At 37.4% G+C, this 7,015-nt stretch overlaps 1 protein-coding gene across 2 annotated transcripts in view; it reads left to right on the top strand.

Moving 5' to 3' along the window:
- The window catches only part of FIRRM (FIGNL1 interacting regulator of recombination and mitosis), a 366,159-nt gene that overhangs the window by 219,299 nt on the left and 139,845 nt on the right, over nt 1-7,015 (top strand). The gene's annotated exons all lie outside the window — the stretch shown is intronic.

Here is a 7,015-nt window from a genome sequence, read left to right on the forward strand (position 1 = left end):
GCTGAATAGAAGTAGTCGTGGTTAGTGTGTGGTTAGTGTGTCAGTACAGGTTCTCCAAGAAATAGGCACTTAGATGGGTAGACGTTCAAGAGCTGTGTTGAACATTAAGTTGTTCTTAGTATTTTCTTTAAAAGGAACACCTGTGAAGGATAAAGGGAACAGAGCAGAAGTAGATAGGAAGAGCCTTCAGGATGGGGTACAAGCATGACACCTATTAAAAGAAGAGAAAGGAAGGAGAAGTGAGTAGGAAGGATTTCAGACTGTAGCACAGCCCTGAGACAGCTTCAGCCAGGCCAAAAGGGAATCCTTGAGGCAACGTTGCCCATTAGAGGAGTCCACACCCATATGATGGGCTCGAGCTGTATCAGAAATTTTTGTCAGTCACTGACTGAGAGCAGCCTGAATGATGTGTAGCCTCAGCATGAAGGTGGTGGTGGATCCAGAGGGGTAGCGGCTAGGAAGGTCAGTCAACTTGGCTCCCTAAACAGGAGATCTGAGTGGTGAATTTCACGGCTACTACAGTTGTTCAGTATCATTGGCTGACCCCCAATTAAAGAGGCACAGGTTCTAACAATTCACCATTAAGGGTGATGTTTGTCGCAGTGTTTACTAAGAATCTCTTTTTTTTGGTTAAGGAAATTCCCTCTTCTAGCTTGCTAAAAGCTTTTCTTTTCCTTTTTAAAAATCATGGATTCTTTTATTTTGGCAATATTGATTGAGATGATTATGGGGTTTTTCTCCACTAAGCTACTAAGAAGGTGATTATGGTTAGAAATTTTCTAATGCAAATTCTACCCTTATAGTTCAGAAATAAATTGAGCATGAAGTTATGTTTTTTATTTTCTGCTATATTTGGCTTGCTAATACTGTGTTTAAGATTTTTTCACGTATATTCATAAGAGATTGGACTGTAATTTCTTTTTCTTGCAGTCTTTATCTGGTTTTTAAATCAAGGATATTTTGGCCTCCATAAAATAATTGGGGGATAGTTCTTTTCATATCTCTAGAAAATGTTGGATATATTTGGAAAAAATCTGGGTAGTTTTTTTTTTTTTTTTTAATTGGTAGAACTCACCTGTAAAACTATCTGAGCCTGATGTTTACTTTGTGGGAAGAGTTTTAACTCCAGTTTCAAACTCTTTATTGATTATAGGAGACCATTCAGGCTTTTTATTTCTTCAGGAGTAAATAGTGAATTTGGCAAGTACATTTTTTTCAGCAAATTTGTTTATTTTGACTATTACCAAATATATTGTTATTAAGTTGTTCTTAATGTTTTAATTAAAGAAAAATCATCTGTGATATCATTAGCTGTATCTTTTCTATACTCCTAATTTTGTATATTTATACCATTTTTCTCTACTTCCTTGATCAGTTTGTCTACTTTTTGATCCTCTTTGATTCTCTATTTTTTTTCTATATATTAATTTCTGCTCTTAAATTTATTATTTCCCTCTTTTTTTACTTTCTTATCGTTTATTCTATCATTTTTGTCCTCTAACTTCTTAAGTGGGGTGTTTAATTTTTTGCCTTTTTGCTTTTCTAATATAAGCATTAAAATGATAAAATTTCCTTGATATTTCTTTTGCTGTACTCCACAATTACCAAATGTAGTATCTTAAATATTATTCAATTATAATCAAATTTTTGTGTGATTTTTTTGACTTAGGAGTTATTTAAATATTTTAAAATTATTAAGCATACTGGGATTTTCAAAAGTTTATTTTTTTTAATTAACTTATAACAGAGGAGGCTTTGATCTGTATGATTCTGGTTCTTTAAAACTTATTGACACCTGCTTTATAGTCTATTATATGATCTATTTCTGTACATGTTCCATGTGTAATAGAATTGATTAATTGTTGTGTTCTATACACCTCCATGAAATCAAACATAGACATTTTTGCATGAGGATTGCAGTTGAATATACTCTTTGATGAAGATGAGAGGCCTGATATCTATAAAGCTGGGCTCTTTAAACATATTGCAGTGTAGCAACAAGCAGTAGTTTCTAATCTCTGGGCCTTAACTGCCCTCTGGGTAAGGAGCTTTTATTTTGAGCATCCATATATAATCTGTATTTTCTCAATTAGTGGGTAATAAAAATAACTACTATCCTGCAATTTTTAAACTTTAATGAGTATTCCTCATAATAGAAAAGTTCAGAAACTACTCCTGTGAGTATATGCTTTCTAAAGAAATACTGATTTCTCTAGAACATTCACACAGTGCTTCAGAAGTAACTAGCACAATTGTGCATGTCATGGGTATCATCAAACATGCCTCCTGTCTGTTAACTCTAAATCCGCCTGAAGCTGACCACATAACCAAAAATGAGCCCACTGGACAGGTCCCAGCACACTGAGACAGGGGAGGCCGGTTTGCATGAGGGTTTCTGTCAAAACTGTATTTTGGAAACTAAACTCAGATTGCTTTCACTTAAGGGTCAGAACTGATTCAAACCCACATCTTTAAAAGCCCTTAGTTTGGGAACTTCTTCCATCCTCAGTCTCCTCTGCCACTTGTCTTCGTGAATCCAAAGCCATTTTGACATATCCTTGACTCAATCCTATATTAAGAATAAAAGAGATATGTTCAAGCAGAGGAAATATAACAAAGGAGGGACTTTCCTACAAGATCTTTGTAAAAGAAACAAAAAGAACATTTGCATAAACCATTTTTAACCAGAGTCTTTGTTTTGTGTCTTTCCTTTCTGAATGCTTTGTTACACTCCCTTGCAGTCCCCCTCCCTGTCTCTGGACCCCAACCAGTCAGAGACCAAAGCCTTGATCATGTTTCACTTTGGAATCTTCCTGGCTCCACCGTAGTCATCATGCTTGAATGTTTACATTTACTGACCAGTCTCCCTGCTTCCGCTTCTTTCCATTCCTAAACCCCTAGACACGCTGATCTTCCCAGAATATCATTGTGATCCTGTCCCTCTCTTGCTCAAGTTTTCCCAGAAACTACCGAGTAAACTTCACCAGTGTTAGTCTGCTGTTTAAAGCTATTCTGTACCTTTTTCATTGCTGGTTCTCTGCTAAGCTTATAGACCTGTCTGACAACTCTGACTTCAATACCTTTGTCTTGGATACTTAACTTACCTTCTGGTTCCTAATTAGACCTCCTTCAGAATCTACTTTAGCTATAAATTCTGCTGCCCTTTGACAAGTGGCCCCTGTCTACTCTGGGCCGTGGTGTCTCTGAGCTTGCACACCCAGCACGCCATAGTTCACACTGCCTCCACTTGCAGTTAGAGGTGTTTTTCTCCCTCCACCTCCAGATGCTGGGTCCCTCAGGGCATGACTCAGCCCCTGTGTGTTCCAGCCTCTGGTAACATTTCTTATAATAGGGAGTTTTCAGTAGATGTTTAATTGGTTAGTTGAAAACCACTATCCCATGCCGTCAGCCCCTCTTCACACTAAACATGCCCATATAATTTAACACTCAATAACCATTTTGATCATCTATTGACCTCCATATATAGGGATGTGTTCTAAGGATGCTGAGATCAAGAGACACAGCCTGTTCTCTCAAGGTCACTTTCTTGGATGATTTTGGTGTGAACTGGGGAACGGACACATTCTTTTCGCCTGCTCAAGGAGCCCAGCATTAGTATTTAAAATCAAATCTGGGACTTCCCTGGTGGCGCAGTGGTTAAGAACCCCCCTGCCAATGCAGGGGACATGGGTTCAAGCCCTGGTCTGGGAAGATCCCACATGCCGCGGAGCAACTAAGCCCATGCACCACAACTACTGAGCCTGCACTCTAGAGCCTGCCTGCCACAACTACTGAGCCCATGTGCCTAGAGCCCATGCTCCACAACAAGAGAAGCCACCACAATGAGAAGCCTGTACACTGCAATGAAGAGTAACCCCTGCTCATCGCAACTAGAGAAAGCCCATGCACAGCAACGAAGACGAAAATGTGGTCAAAAAAATTAAAAATTAAAAAATAAAATAAATAAATAAATAAAATAAAATCTACTTTGAGTGATTTTTTAATTCCCTTTTCTCTTCAACATTAGACACATAGCTCCTTTTATTTTATTTTTAATTTATTTATTTTTAAAATTTATTTATTTTTTATTTTTTAATGTATTAGTTTAATGTGTTTATTTTATTTAGTTTTGATTTTATTTATTTATTTATTTTAAATGTGTTAGTATCTGCTGTACAGCAAAGTGATTCAGTTATACATATATATTCTTTTTCATATTTTTTCATTATAAGATATTGAATATAGTTCCCTGTGCTATACAGTAGGACCTTGTTGTTTATCTGTTTTATATATAGTAGTTTGTATCTGCTAATCCCAAACACCTAATTTATCCCTCCCTACCACCTTTCCCCTTTGGTAACCATAAGTTTGTTTTCTGTGTCTACGAGTCTGTTTCTGTTTTGTAAATATGTCCATTTGTGCCATATTTTAAATTCCACATATAAGTGATATCATATGATATTTGTCTTTCTCTATCTGACTTACTTCACTTAATATGATAATCTCTAGGTCCATCCATGTTGCTGCAAATGGCATTATTTCATTCTTTTTTATGGCTGAGTAATATTCCACTGTGTATATATATCACATCTTCTTTATCCATTCCTCTGTTGATGGACATTTAGGTTGCTTGCATGTCTTGGCTATTGTAAATAGTGCTGCTATGAACAATCGGGTGCATATGCGTCTTTTCAAATTAGAGTTTTCTCTGGATATATGCTCAGCATTATATGTAGCTCTATTTTTAAAGTAACCTCCGTACTGTTCTCCATAGCGGCTGCACCAATTTACATTCCCACCAACAGTGTAGGAGGGTTCCCTTTTCTCCACATTCTCTCCAGCATTTACTGTTTGTGGACTTTTTAATGGTGGCCTTTCTGACTGATGTGGGATGATACCTCGTTGTAGTTTTGATTTACATTTCTCTTAGTGATGTTGAGCATCTTTTCATGGGCCTGTTGACCATCTGTATGTCTTCTTCGGAAAAATGTCTATTTAGGTCTTCTGCCCATTTTCTGATTGGGTTGTTTGTTTTTTGGCATTGAGTTGTATGAGCTGTTTGTATATTTTGGAAATTAAACCCTTGTCACACACAGCTCTTTTTAATATCACCTTTCCTTACTTGTTAAACAGACACTTACTAACCATGTGGACTTAAGTTATTTAATGTCTCTGAGCCTCAGTTTCCTAAAATTTGAAATGGGGATAATAATACCTGTGGCCAAGGATTAAATTCTATGAGGAATGTAACCCAGATGTCAGGTAGGGTCTCTCTGCCCCTTAAAATCCAGATTATTAATGAATTTTATGGATTATTATTAATAGATTATACAATGCATTACACTACTGATCATTATGGAAGCCCAAAACCCTCTCTGAGAGTTCTCAAAATTCCCAGACAGCTTAATTTTCATGGTCACTTTGGTACTGATTTTCTTCTAAATATTTTGTTTCTGCCAAAATATTTTGTTCCAACTTTGCTTTTTGTGGCTGTTCTTTCATATCTGCTGTTTTCCCAAACTAAGGAAGCAGTCTCTTTACCTTAAACTCCTCCTTCAAAGCAACCTGAATACGCGTCTGTGTTTGTAGTAGAATATTTACAGGTTTGTGCTTGCAGAGAATAGGAACTTTGAATGGGAAGAGCATAGATGTCCAAAGGATAACTTTATTAATTTTCCACAGTGTGGTTTGGATCTAAAGCCTCTTTCTTGCCTCATCTCTTCTCATTAAATTATTATGGAGTTAGGTCTGTTTCAGACATGTGTCAAAGAACACAGAACAGTCTTAGGGGTGAAAACTAGGGCCACGCATGGGAAGCAGGTAACATTCAGGGGACAGATTTTTCTTATCAGAGCTAAAGTCATAAGATTAAATCGTAATTTAATAAACTATTTCTCGAGGAAACTAAAATAATATAGCCCAGGTCCACTGAGCTCTGGCAAACAAATCCAGAGGAATGGATTATTCTGTGTCCCTTGGATTCTGTTGATTTCACAAAGGCTGGTATTCCAGGTTATGGGAGAAAGGGGTTATTTCATTTAATCTGCAGCATAACTGTGTGAGGAAGATAATGGTATCCCTATTTCGTAAATAAATCTGGAATTCAGAGAGGTTAATGACTTACAGTTTCACCCCATGGAGGCAGAGACAGGATCCCAACCAAGTGGGTCTGATTCCCCAAACCATTCCCTTCCATCTCACCCCAGCAAGGGCACAGGTAGCAGAGCCGACCTTCTGCGGTGAAAATCCGAGCCCTGGGTTGCAATTTGAACACAAGTGAAGGACCCTCTCTAGCTTCTAATCTCAGGAGAAGGCCTCAGACCTGCTTCTGTTCAAGACCTTGCATAAGACCCAGAATCCTATACTAAGAATGCATGAAAGACAAGATTTGGGCGGGAGAAAAAAAATCTACATTTAAGGTTCAGTTCACAAAGCAATTTCAGACCCAACTCAGTCATTGCAATAACCCTGTGAGGTAAACAAGGCATATTTCACTCTTACGACTAAGTCTCAGGAAGGTTAAGCCCAAGGTCTTTGAGAAATTTATTTTATGAATCTTTATTTATTTATTTATGAATCTTATGAATCTTTATTTAAGGAATGTGGCATGACATAATTCCTAAGATCATATAGTAGCCTTAGGGCTTAAGCATAGGACTGTGTTTTTAAGTCTGTATACATATTACCCCCAAGAAGTAGCCTCCACTTGTGTTCTTTGATCCTGATGTCTTAGTTGAATAAGCTCTTGCAATCAGGGCTGCCATGGGAGTCCATGCAGGTTGTGCACTGTATAACTCTGAGGGATGCATTCTAAGCTACATGAATGTGAATGGCACATCCTCAATTTATGGTGCACAGCATGGAGAATCTTTTGCAACAGCCCTTGGTGTCGTGCAAAATCTGAGATGGCTTTGAGAAAGGAACACGTAATCATCACAAAAAAATCATTCTCATAAAATGTAGAAGTTTATATGAAAGCTGTATTGGCCATGGCGCAAGGAGGTATTTCCAGCTA

Source organism: Balaenoptera ricei, chromosome 1 (assembly GCF_028023285.1).
Source record: "Balaenoptera ricei isolate mBalRic1 chromosome 1, mBalRic1.hap2, whole genome shotgun sequence".
Classification (NCBI taxonomy): Eukaryota; Metazoa; Chordata; class Mammalia; order Artiodactyla; family Balaenopteridae; genus Balaenoptera; species Balaenoptera ricei.